The sequence below is a fragment of the Oxyura jamaicensis genome, chromosome 1, assembly GCF_011077185.1.
Source record: "Oxyura jamaicensis isolate SHBP4307 breed ruddy duck chromosome 1, BPBGC_Ojam_1.0, whole genome shotgun sequence".
NCBI lineage: Eukaryota > Metazoa > Chordata > Aves > Anseriformes > Anatidae > Oxyura > Oxyura jamaicensis.
Genome location: NC_048893.1, coordinates 13,600,964 through 13,619,378, shown reverse-complemented (window position 1 = coordinate 13,619,378; position 18,415 = coordinate 13,600,964). Strand labels below are relative to the sequence as shown.

Here is an 18,415-nt window from a genome sequence, read left to right as displayed (position 1 = left end):
GACATCCATCCTATCCCAGGGTGGATCAATTTAAGAAGCCCGCTCTCAGTATCGGATTGGGGTTTTTACTCAACATGCGATGTTGATGGGATTGCTACTCTTGGTTCCTTTCTTGATAATCTTTTGTCTTCTTGCTTAGAATATTTTAGTTGGAGCTTTATCATCCTATTTCTGTCAATTTTTCTTAAGATTTCATTAAACTGTGTGTACCACAAGGCTACAACTGTCTATCTTGGTTGTTTGCCCACTCAGTGTATGTAGGCTTCAGGTGCTTAACACTGTACCCTCTTTAAGAGTACAACATAGAGAAGGATTCAGCTGAGAGGAACAAAGTTGATTTTTGTAGCATAGAGATAATGCTATCAATTCTTTTGTAAAGAAGTAAATAATTGCATGTATTCATTACAGAAATTTAAGTAGGAGTTGTGACATGCTTGAGCTTGAATGCCTGAGTCAAACTAATGTTCACCTTTGTAATGTCATAATAAAACAGATATCAAAGACTTTTTTGTGGAATCCAATAGAATCTAAAGTAAATTTCAGTGTAAAGTAGCACGTGTATTACTAGGTGTGTTCATTCATTTTGACATATGGCAGCTCCTGGTATCATATAGTAAGAAAATATCCTGTAGCTCTAGATTTGTGTACTGACAGTAGTTACTGTCCGTGAACCCGTGGTTATTTTCCCTCAAGTCCTAGGTGAAGGCTGGGGGAACTGAGTCCATCCCACTGTAAGCAAAGAGCAGGTTCAAGGCCACCTGATGAAACTGAACAGCTACAAGTGTATGGGGCCCGATGACATACATCAAAGGTCCTGAGGGAACTCACTGATGGAATTGCCAAGCCACTCTCTATCATATTTGAAAAGTCCTAGCAGTCAGCTGAAGTCCATGTTGACTGGAAAAAAGGAAACATCATTCCCATTTTTAAAAAGGGTAGAAAGGAGGACCTGGGGTCTACAGACCGGTGAGCCTCACCTGTGTGCCTGGGAATATCCTAGAACAGATCCTCCTGGAAGCAATGCAAGGCACATACAGGACAAGGAGGTGATCTGAGACAGCCAGCATGGTTTCACCAAGGGCAAATCCTGCCTGACCAATCTGGTGGTCTTCTGTGATGGAGTGACTGCATCAGTTGACAAGGGAAGACCATCTACCTGGACTTCTCCACAGCCTTTGACGCAGTCCCACATGACACCCTGATCTCCAAAATGGAGAGGGATGGATTTGATGGGTGGGCTGTTTAGTGGGTAAGGAATTGGCTTGAAGGTTGCACCCAAAGTATGGTGGTTAATGGCTCTATGTCCAGGTGGAGGCTGGTGACAAGCACTGTCCCTCAGGGGACAAGGACTGTTTAATACCTTTATCAATGACATAGACAGTGGGATCGAGTGCGCCCTCAGCAAGTTTGCAGATGACACCGAGCTGAGTGGTGCAGTCGATAAAACGGAAGGAAAGGATGCCATCCAAAGGGACCTGGGCAAGCTTGAGAAGTGGGCCCACATGAACCTAATGAGGTTCAACAAGGTCAAGTGCAAGGTGTTGCACTTGGGTTGGGGCATCCCCAGACATGAGGACAGACTGGGAGAAGAACTTACTGAGAGCAGCCTGGTGGAGAGAGACTTGCGGGTTCTGGTGGACGAAAGGCTTGACATGAGCCAGTGGTGTGTGCCTGCAGCCCAGAAGGCCAACTGCGTCCTGGGCTGCATCAACAGAGGGGTGCCCAGCAGGGGAGGGAGGGGATTGTGCCCCTCTGCTCTGCCCTTGTGAGGCCCCACCTGGAGCCCTGCATCCAGGTCTAGGGCCCCCAGCACAAGAAAGATGTATTAGACCTTTCCCGTGAGGAAAGGCTGAGAGAGTTGGGGTTATTCAGCCTGGAGAAGAGAAGGCTCCAGGGAGACCTCATTGCAGCTTTTCAATACTTAAAAGGGCTTATAAAAAAAAGATACAGAACAACTTTTTGATCAATCAGATCAGGACAAGGGGGAATGGCTTTAAACTAATCAAGAAGAGATTTAGATTAGAGCTTAGGGGGAAATTCTTCACTCAGAGGGTGGTGAGGCCCTGGCACAGGCTGCCCAGAGAAGCTGTGGATGCCCCATCCCTGGAGGTGTTCAAGGCCAGGCTGGATGGGGCTTTGGGCAACCTGGTCTGGTGGGAGGTGTACCTGCCCATGGTAGGGGGTTGGAATTACATAGTCTCTAAGGTCCCTTCCAACCCAAGCCATTCTGTGATTGTCCTATAAACACATCTATTATCAAAGATAATGCAAATCTGTCAAGATTCATGGCTTTTTGAGCAGGCAGTGACTAGAGAAACCATACTGGCACTTTAATCTCATTTGTAATAATTCTCTTTGATGAAATAACATTGTATAACAGTCTTGTTAAGGAAAATAATACTGTTGAACATAATACTGTTGAACAAGAGCACCTTGGTCAGGGAGGGAAAATGACTACGTTTCAGATCATATTGAGATGAGTTGTTGGGCTGTTTTTTCATGATAAAGGACAGGGCTTGTTCTGCAGTACATTTTTGTTTTGTTTAACTTGTTCTTCTGTAACTATGGAGCAGGATGGTAATAAATTTTGTGGACAAGGCTTGGGTGTGGAACTTGAAATATAAACATGTCTCTCTTCCTTTCGTTATCAAAATAAGGACAGACTGGAAGTTACTGTTTTTTTTTTTTTTTTTTTTAAAACTACAATTTGAAGATATATATTGGAAATCTTTACTGAATAAATGAGAATGTCAGATTGTATAATAAATTTGATTTGGTTTGACAAAAATTATGTGATTTGGTCCAGTGTTTAGTTTTGGATAACCTGATTGAATTCACATGTGTTAACATGAAAGAAAGAATTCCTTTATTATGTGGCTTCTTGATGGTGTCCTAAATATTTTTGACCATTATGAAGACTTAATGCGTAGGGAGAGAAAAAAGGATGCACAAACTATTCTTTTTGGTAGCCATAGATTATCTAGAAAAATGACAGAAGTAAAACCTGGAAAGAAACCGTTCTCACAGCTATGCTAGATATCTAACTTTTTTGTTGCTGTCTTCCAGCATGACTTCTCTCAGGTAAAATTAGTGTTCAGTTTCAAGCATTGCCTGCAGTATTTTGTGTCATAAATGTGCCTAGCAAAGCTAGGAATTCCATTAAAGCAGTAGAAGTGTGGGATGATGAGAGCATTATATCAAAACATGGCATTAGATTGAGCTACCTCTGTTTCCTCATGTAGAGAAGAACTTGTGGTCCTGCTGAGGAACAGACACAATACCTTGCTAACTAACTTTATTAGTTATCCTTAAGGGACTAGGCTTTTGTATTTAAAAACGGATTTTTGTTTTAAATTCCATTCCTGTTTTTCAAGGGTTGGAGTCTTCAGTATTGCCATCTTTTCACGGGAGAAGCTAGAGGCAGCGCAGACGACTTCTCCGTTAACTAATGAACTGTAGGGCAGTAGTGGAAACTGCACACGCTCCTCGTAAGCACACATCGATTTTGAGGGTGTTCACAGAGTGCTGATCTGTTTGCCTTCTTACGGTCTGTAATAAAAGAGTAAATCCATATCTATACTGAAAATGAAAACGTTTTGGTCTCTGGCTGTAATTGCTTAAGACGGACAATGAGCTTTAGGCAGTAAACCTTATCTAGCTTCCTTTTCCTGTTTTGTCTTGCGAAAATACTACTAGATTTTAAAATCATCTACTGTATGGTGTATGTGTATGTTCACACACCCACACCCATATATATGTACACATAACTTTTATATTCTATATACATTATTGTTTTAATCCTTTGAAGGAAGTCTGGATCTAAATATGTGAGGAAGACTAGAAAGTTGATGTGTCAGGGTATTACAAAAGTATTTTAACGCTTCCTCATATGCATTAGTTATGCTTAAACAAAATAATCATTTTGTACTATGGCCACTGTGACAGCTAAGTTGTATTTTTAAGAGCAGCCTCTATCAGGGAGTTCCCATGCACGTAGGTGTTTGCTGGGTGGATTCTGTTAGCTGATCAAAGGCTGCCTGGATACCTCTAAGGCTTCCTATAGGGAGTGACGTTGCACTCTCAAAGCTTGATGTAATCCTGTATCTGCCCATCGACTGTGATGTGTTCAGGGACTGTAAGAGAGTGTAAATGCTAACAACTTAAAACATACTGCCAGGTGCCCCTTCGCTTATTGGCACAGGCCTGTGCAGGAAAAGCTCTTACAAGAAAATTTTGCCCTTGGAGGACACTGCTGTGTAGTACCTCCTCATATTTTGTAATGCTCTCAAGCTTTCTCAGATTCTTCACTGTTCAGAAATAAACAGTAAGTCCAGTCTATTGATAGAGGTGTTTTCTTCCACAGGGTTGGGGGGCATCATCTGAAATATGATTCTGTGCTTTTCTTAACCATTGTGCACATCTGAGTTCCTGAAAAGTCTTTGTTTTTCCATGTCTAACATACTTCTGACACTAGCCTGAGACAGAGATGGGCTTTTATGTGATGACATGTTGAATTGTATTGAGAGAAATTCTGTGGAAAAGAGCTGGTCGACGAAAATTGTTCTGTTTGGTTTTGTACAGCTTTGAGGGCAGTTGCTTTCTGTACTGGATGGTGTGATATGAAACAAAGATGATAATTTGAATTCAGAATTTAAGAACTGTATCAAAAATGTCAGCATGCTTTTTTGTTTGTTTGTCTTGGAATGATTCACTGAAGATTGTTAGAGAAGGTAGTGTTAATTTTTAATAGCTTTTAAAAAGGACTAGGAAAGATTCAGAAGGATAGTACCCCAAGATATGCCAATATCTAATGAAGGCAAGTGAGGTGATCTCAGTCCTGTACAGAAGAGATAGGATGGTTAATAATGAAAGTATTGATTACAAATCTAACTGCTGTATAACATTTCTTTTTCTTACCGATGACTCCTGTTATAATTCTGCCCAGCTCTTATCTATGTAATCTAGCCTGTATTCTAATAATCAATAACTAATTCTGTTCTAATTTACTATTGGGACTTTGGGATTGGGGCCCTATTTTGTTAGACTGTTTAAAAACATTTTAAAAGATACTAAGATTTGAAGCAACAAAAAAATGCCTTTCCACCTGTCTTTACAGTTCCCAGTATTCAGACCTTTAAAATACTCCTGGCTTTCATGTATTTGAAGTGATAACCATTGCTTCCTGGTTTTCCTGTCTGTACTCTTTTTTTCATGATACTTAGCCTTGCTTTCTCATTTCTCCCTTTTAATCTGTTCAACAGTCGTGTTACAGCATGCTGTAAGAGGAGTGGTGCTGTCTAAAGTCAGCAGAGCTTTGGGAGTATTCTTCCTCCTGTGCCCCCTTCTCTACTCCAGTAGTAGCTCCCCTTTTAGGAAGAGAGAGAGACCTGTTGTGAGACCTGTTGGATTTGGGTGGATTTCTGATCATATGCAGAATATACTTGGAGAATTGGCTGGAAAGAAGCATGGTGTAATAAAGCACACATTACGGAGCGTAATTGCAGCAATTTCTATCTGCTGGAGCAGATAGAAAAAGCCTCTGTGTTTAATGGAAGACATTGTGCATAAGCTTTTGGACTGAAAAATATGGTCTATTAAGTTTCAAAGTGAACTTTTTTAAATATAGAAACTCTTTTTGAGTAGTGTGTACAGTTTTAAATTCAGGCTACATATTTGGAAATCCTATGATGAAAACAGTGCATAAATTTAAATACCACACGTTTTGGTTTTGTCCACCAAACCAGCTGGCGTATTTTTGGCTTTGATCTCAGAGTCCTGAGTAATGAAGTCATGTTCTGGGCAGTCTCTTTGAGTGTTAATACTAAAGACGACCTATCTTGAACCTTTTGGTTAAAGACAAACCACAGAACAGGCTTCTGTGAGATAATGTTTCTAGATAGTATTGGTGCCTTACTGTTTTTCCTCAGCTAAGGTTAGTCAATTAAAAGTCGGTAATTTAAATGGAGGAGACTGAAAGCATCAAGGGCTTCAATTGCCTTGAGCTATTGTCAATGCTTTGTTTGCAGTTTTTGAAAAATGGAAGGGAGAGCTCCATAGTTAAAGGTCAATTATATTTTCCTAGCCCTGAGGAAAAAGGTTTAATATCTCTGTTGTTGTACAGATAAGAGCCAGAACTAAGTACAATATCTCTATCTTAAATTCTGATATTGAAATCAGTTGTTTACTAATTCTCAAATTGTTCTACAGTGATATTTTTCTTGTATTCATGGGTCTAAAGAAAATTCTCTCTTGTGGCTCTTTTTCTTAATTGATCTTTCTTCAGTTTCTCCTCCCTCACCACAGTCATTCTCCTGTTTGCTTGTCTGCTTGCTGCCTCCTGCTTCTGCTCACCTCTATGTGCTGTTATTCTGTCTTCCTAGGCTGAGCTGCATACATGGGTTTGTACCAAGCACTTAGAGAAGAGCTTCCTAGGTAGTTGCTCTGAGCTTGCAGATGCATGTGACTGCAGTGCTTCTGTGACCGGCTGCCTGTGAGCTTGCGGTAAGAGGAGGAAATGCATAATTGAGCTGTGTTTTCAAGGGGTGCGTGCATTCCGTAGAGCAGGATGGGTCCTTCCTCTTCCAGCATGCTTAAGAAAGAAACAACTATTTGCTGTACAGAGCTGCTTTTGATTCAGGAGTTTCCCCGCCTAGTTTGTGAAAGCAAAATTCAGAATGGTGTAAAAGTCTGAATTCCTTTTGAGCGACTTCAGAAGCTTCAGCTTTGGTCTGGATTGGCCCTGCTGAACCGCGGGCAGGGAGCCAGGCTGGGCCCGAGCTGTCATTCAGCTGGGAACTGTGAAAGTGCCCTAAGACTGCAGGTTTTATTTTTCCCTCCTACCAGAGTGGGAGTAGCCAGCGGTCACCTACTGCCTTAGCATGGGACATTCGGACAGTTTGTGGTCATGTGTCTTGTAGAAAGAAAACTGAATCCCTGAAGAAAATAAGCAAAATATGTTACTGCAATCCAGGTAGAAAGTAATTGAAAGAATGCCAGTTAAGTGCAGCTAAGGCTGTAGATAAGTAAGGTACACAGCAAAACAACTTTATTTAAACAAGACAAATGAAACAAAGTACTATACACTAACATGAATGAACTTGTATTTCTGCTTTAAAGGAGGCTAGTGATGCAGGACCTCTAACTGTGATGAACAGAAGGTGATTTTGTTGTAGGGAGCGAGCTGTGTGCTGGTGATGGAGTGGTGAAGTAGCTGGAGAAGTGATCATTATCACAGTTGAGCATGTTAAGCATTAGCGGCCTCAAAAGATTTTGTCTTTGTGGATTGCAGTGGTACTTGGAAGGAGCATTGTGTTACTGTTCTTACTGATTTGACCGACTGTGCAGGGAGCCTTAGTCACAGCTGAGAAGGAAAAGTATGTGGGTGGAAGAACTCTACAAATTAAGTATAACAAGGTGTAATTCTGAATGATTGTTAAACTCTACAGAGGAGGGCTGTTTCTGGGAACACAAACAGGTACTGCAAGAAGAGAAACAATTCTTAATCCTGAACAGAGCAAAATGACTGGTTCACGATATAACTGTTGAAAAGCACTAATGTGAGAGGAGGCTGATTTAAAAATAAACGGGTAAAAATGGTGGAGACATTTAGGAACAATTTGAATATTCATACTAAGAAAACCCCTGAGTGGATGAGCTTGGCACAGCTTATTTTTTGGCACAGCCATTGAAATGTTTGAGAGCTAATCATAAATTTTAAATTATGCTACTATGTAAATAGTTCTTTATATTTGTGCTCATGTTACATGGTTCTCATCTTACTGTCTCAAAAATGATGTGGTAGAACAAGGAATTGCTCAAAGGAGGAGGCAGTAAAGGTGATCAGGGATATTGGACAGCTTCATTTATGATCAGTGCTTTTCAGATGTGTAAAGATGGTTAAGCAATGTCTTGTAGACATGCCTGAAAAACAGTAACTGGTACAGAAAGTGAATAATGAATAACTTGCCATTTTTCGTTATAAAACAATGGTACACAGGATGACTTTAATACAAAAATATTTTTTATTGCATTACAAACAGCAGAATGTGTCTGCCATATGTTGTAGAGGCCAAATTATAAAAGAGTTTAAGAAGGATAAGGCTGGATACTAGAACCATCAGGAGTTTTTAAGGGTATTGTAGCATAGGTGCAGTCTGATTTCCCAAGCATTTGCTGAAACACAGCCATGTAATTTTTTCCTAATATAGAGCGATCCACTTCTATACCTATCTCTAAACATATGTTTGACACCTAGTGGTATGATACTGGCCTAGATAGGTATTTGATCTGAATTAGTGTGGCAGCTCTTAGATTTGTAAGAGATCCTCACAAGATGACTTGCAACATCTGCCAGTACCTGTAAGCCTGACCACTGTTCGTAAGCCTAGACCCAGAAAGGTCTGGAGTGACCTAACACGTGCTGCTCAGTTTTGCAACTCCTTCCTGCTTACAGGAAGTTAGCTAAATCATTGAATTACATTGAACGAGTAGAATATGTGTTTGAGAAGAGCATTTGTAAACCCAAGTACACAAAGGTGAAGTAGAAGGGCCTGGAAGGCATGCCTTAGCTAAGGGGTATGAAATACTGAAGGACTGGGACTGCCCAAAATGCTGCTTTTGTCATACAATCAAGGCCAACTGCAGCTCTGAGTTTGCCAAGGTGAGGCTGGGAGTTAAAGTTATCAATGTCAAGCGTTTGGGTTTTTGCCTCTTGCTGTGAACAACTAGCTCTGTTTTAAAGCTTTGGTTCTCCTGCTTATGTAGTAGCTCAGTAATGCGCTCACCTGTGAAATAAGAGTTAAGATGCCTGAGGAATTTCAATCTTGTTATTTCAGCGTGCCTTGTGCAAATGTCAATCACAGGATTATAGGCTGTGCTAGGCTTTGGTCTCAGGGAAGGACATTAGCTTTATATCTTTTCTGCTGAATAATCAAGAGCAAAAGACCGATGGTGTTAGAGGACAAGTGATTAAAAGGGAAGCTTTGCTCTCAAGTTTTTCTAATATGCAGGTATCAACTTGCTGGTTGATTGTGGCCATGTAACCATGCGTTACAAAACAGAGGTGGTGATTTGGTCAGGCTGGGGCTGTTTAGATCATTAAAATGACTTTTCTTCTTTTTAGCCGCACAGTCACAATTGAGCATTTTCATGAAACAGGGAGCCCTGAGGAAATCAGAAATGTAAACTTCTTTCAAATTCCCTTTCCTGGTGTCACACAGCACAATATGGCAGACCTCCAGTTGCCAGAATCTCTTCTCAGGTGAACGCTTTAAAATCGTAGCGGTGTCAGGGAAACTTGAAAAAGAGCAGAAGCTTCATGATGCTATTATGACATCTGGGTCAAAAGAATAGGAACCATCTTTACAGATAATAGTATCTAAAAACATTTTAGTTTTGTGCTCTTGTTTTTTTTAAGGCAGTCTGTTGCTTGGGGCTACCTGTCTTGCATATTAGTAGCACAGTGTTCCAGCACATGTTGTTTTCCAAGTCTCATGATACCTGATCGTGGGCATTTAATCAAATTCCAGTTGAATGTTATTACAGCTTTACTTCAATTTTTTAATGTAAATTAGAGATTTTCATATACTTGCTGTTTCACAGAAATGCTTGCAATATGTCAACTTGTAAGTCATGAATTGTGTCAACAATTTTGAGGAGATAACACACAGCAATTTTAGTAGATGCTTCCAGCACTATGCATTTTATAGAGTCACTCTTTAATCAGGGACTAGCAGTCGTGGGAACTGCAAGCTTTGTGATGAACTCAGTGTAGCTGTTGTGGGTAGATGTAATCTGGGTGTGCTCACAGTCAAGGCTGGATGTGAAAACACGATGTGTGAATATTCAATTGACTTAAAATGTGAGATAGAGCTCTAAAGAACACGGCCAACGTTACCAATTTCTTTTAATTCGCCAGATACCTGTTAGATAACTACCTTGGTGTTTAATAGGACATAGTTACTTTTAAGTATTGCAGTCTCACTGGTAAACCAAGTTGTGTTGTTGTTCAGCATATCCAGCATCTAGAAACTAGGCTGAAACTATTCAGGAGACAATACTTGACTTCCTCAATTGCCTAAAACAGGTATTGTTGAGAATTCATTAGTTTATCGTAGAATGTTCAACAAAGCTAGCAAAAGTTCTGCATGTTCTACAGGAAAGACGGTGTAGAAAAATCAAATGATTTCTCATGTTATTAATACTGAGAAATAGAAGAACTGTTTTCTTTAGGTTTTATTTTTGAGGCCAGAAAAGCCTGTTCTGTGTAATGAGAATGTTTGTCTGAGGAATGAAGATGTTGAGATAAACTAACAGCAGACCAGGTTCCCTTCCCCTGCCCTTGCACCTCCTCTGGGATTGCTCCTGGTCTTAACCCTTGCCCCGTGCTTTGCACGGCTGATGAGAACAGAGTATTTTTAATAGCTGCAATTAAAAGGAGCATTAAAATAAATCACACCTCAATATGTATATTGAAAGAAAACAGTTTTACTCTTAGACTCTTCCTGTTTTCGTTGTAGTTTTTCCACATAGCAGTGCATGGGGTGTGGAATTCATGTTACAGACCACTGGTGATTAAATGGGAATGTGGTTTGGACAGTAGAATTGAAAAGAATCAACAGGCTAAATGTATTTTGTGGATATTGCATTCAACCAAATGCTTTGTGTTAGTTTTGATTTGTCAATTGAAATAAAAATCCTTTTATGGGAAGCTTCATCCATCTCGGGAGGTGTCATAGGAGAATACATAGCAACCTAAGATGAATTGGGTGTGATGGGACATCTAGTTTTAAAGACACGTAGTGCTGGCCATTATGGCCAAAGGCGTTGAGTTAGAGACTAAATAGATACTACTGCATGAATTTGATGGAGAAGTTTTGGTTGTTAATTTTGATTCACCATTCTTTTTGATAAATTGGGGGTTCTTTCTCCCTGCTAGTCTGTGGGAATGTATGACCAACCGTCCCACAGCTGGCTTGTGGGCTTTGCTACTTCTCCTTTGCTTCTGTTTCAATGTCACAATCACCAGGTGTTACTCACTTCCCTTATAAGAAGGCTTTGAGCTTTCTGATCCATTTTGGTGCTTGCTGTGTATGGACTGGTCTGTGCCTGCTCCCAGCTTCCCTGTCCTCTGGTTAGCCACCACTTGCGGCCATCCCAGTAACTCAGTGGAGGGCCCGAAGATGTGTGCCTGAGCTGCCACAGGTTGCAGGAGAACCAAAGAAAATGAATGCTGGAAATGAACAACACACAGAATCAAAGTTCGTGCTTTAGAGTCAACAAGCTTGCAGTTTTGGAGAATGCAGCAATTTAAAAAATGACATTTTTTTATAACGTGTATGTTAGTTCTCTGATATTTCTTTTTTTTTCTTTCTTTTTTTTTTTTTTTTAGGACAGCTTGCTAAATACTAACATGGTGTGACTGATCATAGGAAATATGTAAATTAAATACCTTCTGATGTTGTAACTAAGTTCATTAACACCACAGCAAACCAAATGTTTAAAGTGTTGTTTTTTTCTTGTTAGACTCTACTTCTTGCAAGAGTTTAAGAAAAAAAAGTCAAAACCAGAACAAATAGGATGTTTGGTTGTTCTACCCTAGCATCAAAACCTGATGGAAAAAATGCAAAAAGCGCTTGTTTGTGGTGGTAGTTTATTCAGAGTGTTTTTAAGACGGCGCTATGCAAGGGCAATGGAACTGAATGTGTGCCAGCTTCTTCCTAATTGGAGTTCACACCCCTGAGGTATTAACTTGAATTGAAACTGCACATGGTTTAAATTAGTATCTTAAACTCTGAACTGTGGTGCATCAGGAGCTGGCATGTCTGATTTAGCAATGATCGCTGTGGAGCGGGAAGATGAGTTGATAACTCATTCTGAGAGGCTGCTTCTTAAAGCTCCTACTCAGATTTTGTTCCACAGCAATGTTTGTGTCACTGCCATGAATGTTATATCAGTAATAAAGCAGTTGTTTGAAAATAGCAGGAATGAAATGTGTGATCTTAGTGTTTCAGGAACTGTAGAGAAATTGGTCCCCTCAGGTTTTTTGCCTAATAATATCACCTTTTTTGTGGGTTAGCTTCATGGGGTGTGCTCATCAAAGCATGACAACGTTATAAGCAAGTGAAGTATAAAGAAGCAAGCTGCCTTGTTTCTGTTTAAGATGATAGTAATTTCCTTCAAACTGCATTACCATAGATAATGTGGAATTAAAACTTAATCAGGAATTAGAAGCACCTTCACCCCGTTTCCTGAAATAGAATTTAATTTATGTTTTTTTATCAGCAGCAATGGAGAACAGGAAAGCCCAGATTTACTGAAAATAAATACATGCCTAGAATATTAGAGTAACAAGTGAATGTTTATAATGACATTTCCCTATCTAAACAGCTCTACATCGATATGGTTGGGGCATTTGGAAGAAGGAAATAGAAGAAGCTGAGTGAGGGGACCAGTACTGTAGCAGAAAAGGGCAAGTGTGATTTGCAGTGTGGCATTTCAGTAATGGAGAAAAGAAATGTGTACGCTCCAATCACTGTGAGCAAACACCCCAAAGGCTGAAACATTTTTGTGAAAATTGGAAACTGAGAATTAGTGAGGTGAAGAGAGCATGTCTGTGTGTGTGTATATATAAACAAAATTGCTTGCTATCCCCTTTCCTAGTAATACATTGTCCCTCTTATTTAGGGGACAGTAAATGAACTTGTTCTGAACTCGTTCTTTTCTTTATGGAGGCCGTGAGGGAGCAAACCCAACTGGGGCTCTCATATGCCAGCTATGTTCTTTTCAGCCTGAAGTTCTTCCACGTTCATCTCCCATGCTTGCAGTGTGGTCCTCACCCACCAGCTGCTGAGGTATTGTAAGAACGCAGCTATGTGTGTCTCCTCAAAGAAAATAGCTACTAGTGCATCCATCTGCATCCCCTCTCATTCCAAAACTGAGAGCCTCTTCTCACCACTTCATTGCATCCAAGTTTCAAATGGGTTGCTTGAATTTGTTGCACTTCAGATTTTGTTATGAACAGAAGGAATGATCACTGTTTGTGGAGTCAGGAATTTGTTCTCAGTCTAGTGAAAGACTTACCAGTGCAATCAAAGAATTATTAATGGTCAAATTACAGTGATAGTAATTTTTATGTTTTGTATACAATCAAAATGGTAACTGCAAACTTTGCAGTCTCTGCTCTCCCTCTGCCCACCCTTCCAAGGAGGGTTGGCTTTATTGTCAAGAGGGAAGGATATGGGCAGTCACCAGCATCCTGAACCCTCCATTGGCATCATCAGGATGATGCTGATGTTCGTAGTTTCTTTCTCTTCACTCTTCTTGGGTCATTTTTATGTGTTTACCAATGCATTCTACAATTTGTTCTTTCCTCACTGTCTTGTAAATCTGTATTACAATCCATGTTAGTCCATCCAGATTTACTCTACAGTGGTGTGTAGTATAGCTGGTGAGTTGTTGGTAGCTCTGGGTCTCTATCGTGTGTCTTTCTAGCCCTCAGCAATTGTTCCATGTCCTTACCGTCTTATGCTGCTTTTTATTCCAGCATATTGAGTAGTTCATTTAACACAGAATAACTACAGCTTATTGCTGTGTTAGTTACAGACGCACATATAATGATAACTGTTGTACCACATGATTGTACAAAGCGAAGCTGCAGCTGAAATGTAGCAGGTAGCAGCAGTCATTTGATCGGTAGACCGTTGCTGTTGAATACTAAAACAAATCTCCAGGCAGGCCAAGGCAAGTGCAGACAAATCCTGGTAAGTCCTGATGCCTATGTTAGGAGCTGAACGCAAAGCCAGTGGCCAAGTACAAAGACAGCACCGTGTTTACTGGGCTATGCTGGCTTGCTTTGTGTGGTCTGTAGTGAGGAGTAATCGCTGCTCTTTGTTCAGCTAACCTCAATGCAAATTTACTGAATTCATAAAACTGCTGCCACGCTCTGACCCTTACTGCAGCTCAGGTGACTTCAAAGCTTGCAAGAAGCAGCCAGGAAGTGACAAGGCATAAATTTAGTGCTAATCTGATGATGCCTAAATAAAATGACATCCTGCATGTTTTTCCAGGGAAATGGATGGCCTTGGAGTTCAAAAAGATGGTGCTTAGATCAGCACATCTGAGGGAATATTTTCAAGTAGTTCTTCTGCTATAAGCAGCAACGGTATCAGAAGGTGGTTCTTCCTGTACATTTGAAAAATGTTAAGGGGACCAATTTTAACTTAAAATTCAAATATAAAGAACTCTTGCCTGCCATCGTAAAAGGAGCTCACGTTTATGTTTAAATAGACAAAGCTATGTAGCATTGCATATTGAATAAAAATTTTATCTGAAGTAGTTGAAAAGGTCTGAAAGCATTTGCAAGGCCTGATCTTTCTTCATTATAGAAATGCTGTCTGTATTCTAAAGTAGATTAAAAAATGTGCCAGGAAATAATGGAGAGACCTTATGAGTATTGTAGAGTATTTTTGGTTAAAACATCTGGTCTATGATGTTTTCCTCTTCAACGTCTTTATAAATGATTTGGATGTAGGACTAGAAGGTGTTTTGAGCAAATTTGCCGATGACACCAAACTTGGAGGAGTTGTAGACTTGGATGAGGGTGGAAAGGCCTTGCAGAGAGATCTGGACAGGTTGGAGAGCTGGGCGATCACCAGCTGCGTGAAGTTTAACAAAAGCAAGCGCTGCATCCTGCACCTGGGACAAGGCAACCCTGGCCGTACATACAGACTGGGTGACGAGACGCTGGAGAGCAGCCCCACAGAGAGGGATCTGGGGGTTGTGGTTGACAGCAAGCTGAATATGAGCCAGCAGTGTGCCCTGGCAGCCAGGAAGGCCAACTGTATCCTGGGGTGCATCAAGCATGGCATTGCTAGAAGGGCAAGTGAAGTGATCGTCCCGCTCTACTCTGCGCTGGTGCGGCCTCACCTCGAGTACTGTGTGCAGTTCTGGGCACTACAGTACAAAAAGGACATTCAGCTGTTGGAGAGCCTCCAGAGGAGGGCGACGAAGATGGTGAAGGGCCTGGAGGGGAAGACGTATGAGGAGTGGCTGAGGTCACTGGGCCTGTTCAGCCTGGAGAAGAGGAGGTTGAGGGGGGACCTCATCGCGGTCTACAACTTCCTCAGGAGGGAGAGTGGAGAGGTGGGTGACCTGTTCTCAATAAACACCAGTGACAGGACCCACGGGAACGGGGTTAAGCTGAGGCAGGGGAAGTTCAGACTAGGTATCAGGAGGAGACTCTTCACCGAGAGGGTGGTTGCGCACTGGAACAGGCTCCCCAGTGAAGTAGTCACTGCACCAAGCCTGTATGAATTTAAGAAACGTTTCGACTGTGCACTTAGTCACATAGTCTAAACTTTTGGGTAGACCAGTGCAGTACCAGGAGTTGGACTTGATGATCCTTATGGGTCCCTTCCACCTCGGAATATTCTATGATTCTATATATCTGTTCAAGCTTTGGGAAAAAAGAATTATCTTTTCTTTCCTGACAATGACAACAGCAGTGTTTTTGTATGAAATGTATAAAAAGTAACAATACTAGTCATTGTATTCCATATATTTATGTGCAAATATATATATATATATATATATAAAGCATATATATGAGATGTGCTGTAATAACACCAATTAGTTAAAGGTTAAAGCAGGTACTACAGATAAGGGACAGTGACTGTGAAGTGGATAATTAAATGTTATCACACATTTCAGAGGGCTGCATAGATTAGAGGAGTTACACAAAATGCTTTGGTTCTACATGCGCTTTTATCCCATACCACGTGTATCTTGCCACCGCAGTAGCCTTGGCTCGCTTTTGCATTTGCTGTGTCCTCTCTGCTCACCATCACAAATCCCAGGTCTGTTCAGTTCTCTTCTAATGCCCACCAACTCATACCTTAATACATTTGCTCGAGTGGGCCTTCTCGAGTGGGCTTTCTCGAGTGAACATGGCTGTTCCTTGTCTCTTAAGCCTACCTAGTACAATACTGAACCTCCCTTGCTGAAGTTGATGGCCACCTGCATGAAGATCTGAGCTTTCCCTGTAGCTTTAATCCAAGTCTGTGCAATGTGCCATCTAGGCTTGAAGAGCAGTGCTTGTGGGGACTGGCCTGGAGTTTGACCTGGGCTGGTTGCCCAGCTAGTGCCTGGCCCTCAGCAGCTGGACAAGCTGGGCTTGCCCTGACTTCCCCTCTTTGAGGTACTGATAGGGATTTTTCTTCTGCCGTGCTTTTTCATAAAACTTGTAGAAGCTTAGTAGCTCTGAGGATTCCCCACAGTTTTTAAAATGTTTGAACTAGTGATTATGATTTGGGGGGGAAAGAAAAGTGGGGGGGAAAATAGTGCTTTGATTTGCTGAAAAATATTGTTTGGAAATATATGTTGAAAATATTGTTTGTTCAAGTTGAATGTCTCAATGTCCAAGTGGAGATCAGTGATGAGTGACATTTCTCAGAGATCAGTAATGGGACTGGTGCCATTTAACATCTTTGTCAGCAACATGGGCAGTGGGATTGCGTGTACCCTCACCAAGTGTGCCGATGACACCAAGCTGTGTGGTGCAGCCAACACACAGGAAGGAAGTGATGCCATCCAGAGGGACCTGGACAGGCCTGAGAGGTGGGCCTGTGCAAACCTCATGAGGTTCAACAAGGCCAAGTGCAAGGTCCTGCAGCTGGGCCGGGGCAATCCCAAGCACAAATACAGACTGGGTGGAGAATGGATTGAGAGCAGCTCTGAGGAGAAGGTGCTGGGGGTGTAGGTGGATGAGAAGCTCAACACGAGCCAGCAATGTGAGCTTGCAACCCAGAAAGTCAACCGTGTCCTGGGCTGCATCAAGAGAAGTGTAGCCAGCAGGGCAAAGGAGGTGATTGTGCTCCTCTGCTCTGCTCTCATGAGACCCTACCTGGAGCCTTGTGTTCAGCTCTGGGGCCCCAGCACAAGAAGGACACGGATATATTAGAACAAGTCCAGGGGAGAGCCATGAGGATGACCAGAGGGCTGGAGCACCTCTCCTGCAAGGACAGGCTGAGGGAGTTGGGGTTGTCCAGCCTGGAGAAGGCTCTGGAGAGATGTTACAGTGGCCTTTTAGTGGCTAAAGGGGGCCTTCAGGAAAGATGGGGACAGACTCATTGTCAAGGGTGTAGGGATAGGAGGAGGGGGAATGGAAGATATCTAAGGATATCTTCCTTACGTATAAGTAAGAAATCCTTTACTGTGAGGCAGTGGAACAGGTTGAATGGGGCTTTGAGCAACCTGGTCTGGTGGGAGGTGTCCCTGCCCATGGTAGGGGGGGGTTGGAACTGCATGATCTTTAAGGTCCCTTCCAACCTAAACCATTCTATGGTTATAATTATTTATTTTTTCCTGTATGGCAGCTTTAATTCCAAGAATACTAAAGTAACCACCACTAAACAGTTTGCAAACAATATTGCAAATTTTTGATTGGAATGTAATTCATACTTTTTTGTCTATTAGCCTCTAGAAATAAGTACAAAGGAGCAGAAGGGATTAAAGTGACATATGGTCTTGTCAATCAGCTGTTCCTAGTGCTGCATAATAAGCATCTGGGTTTCCAATAGATACTGAAGGGGATGTAATCTGACCAAGGAACAGAGCTGTATGTAACTGTAGGACTCTTATATGTATGTGTTGGTTTCGATCAGAATGCAATAGTAATGGAAAGGCTGCATAAATACTAGAAATTTCTTTTCTTGTCTTTATTCTTTAACTGCTAAGCCAAACTTGCTATCAGAAATGTTTTGGAAGTAGTTTTCTCTTATATTAGATAAAACAGGGCTTGTTCTGCATTTTATTCCCTATATTTAGGGTACTTAGCTTTGCTGTTACAGCAAGAAGATCTATAGTAAACCGAAGACAGGATAGATGGGAAATATGTTCCTCTTCTCTTTTTTATATTCAAGAAACTGAAAGGAGTAACTTCTAAAAATAGATGTAGTAACTGTATTTTTTCCTTGAAATCATGTGTTTGGAACAGGTTTGGGAAATTGCTCAACATTGGGTTATTACATAATGCAAACCAAATTATGTGATGATGTCTTATTCTGCCCATGGAAATGATTTTATTTTAAAAAAGAATTTACTGTCTTAGGCTTAATTGTATAAGTAGCCCTTGGACATTTCCTTTGTTTTGGATAGAGAGGAATATTAGATTTTTTTTCTATATGAGGGAAAAAAAATACTGGTTTTCTCAAGCTTGCTCTAGATGTGAATGTTTTCATGCTGGCTTTCGTGATTATTCGGTACTGTTGAAACGAGCCACTAGATGGCAATATCATTTTAAAAGATTCCAAAAAGTGCAATTAAAGTTCTCATCAAAAATAGAATACCAAGCAGTAGGTTTGATTCAAGTGAAAACATTAAACTTTCTCATATATAAAATAGTCCTGATCTAGAAAGG

The 18,415-nt window shown here is 41.1% G+C and overlaps 1 protein-coding gene and 1 long non-coding RNA gene across 5 annotated transcripts in view; both read left to right on the top strand.

The window, feature by feature from the left end:
• The window catches only part of SRPK2 (SRSF protein kinase 2), a 145,376-nt gene that overhangs the window by 3,970 nt on the left and 122,991 nt on the right, over nucleotides 1-18,415 (top strand). The gene's annotated exons all lie outside the window — the stretch shown is intronic.
• Nucleotides 844-11,976, top strand: LOC118161544. Its single transcript, XR_004748085.1, has 2 exons — nucleotides 844-1,249; nucleotides 11,390-11,976. It is a non-coding gene; the product is annotated as an uncharacterized LOC118161544 (long non-coding RNA).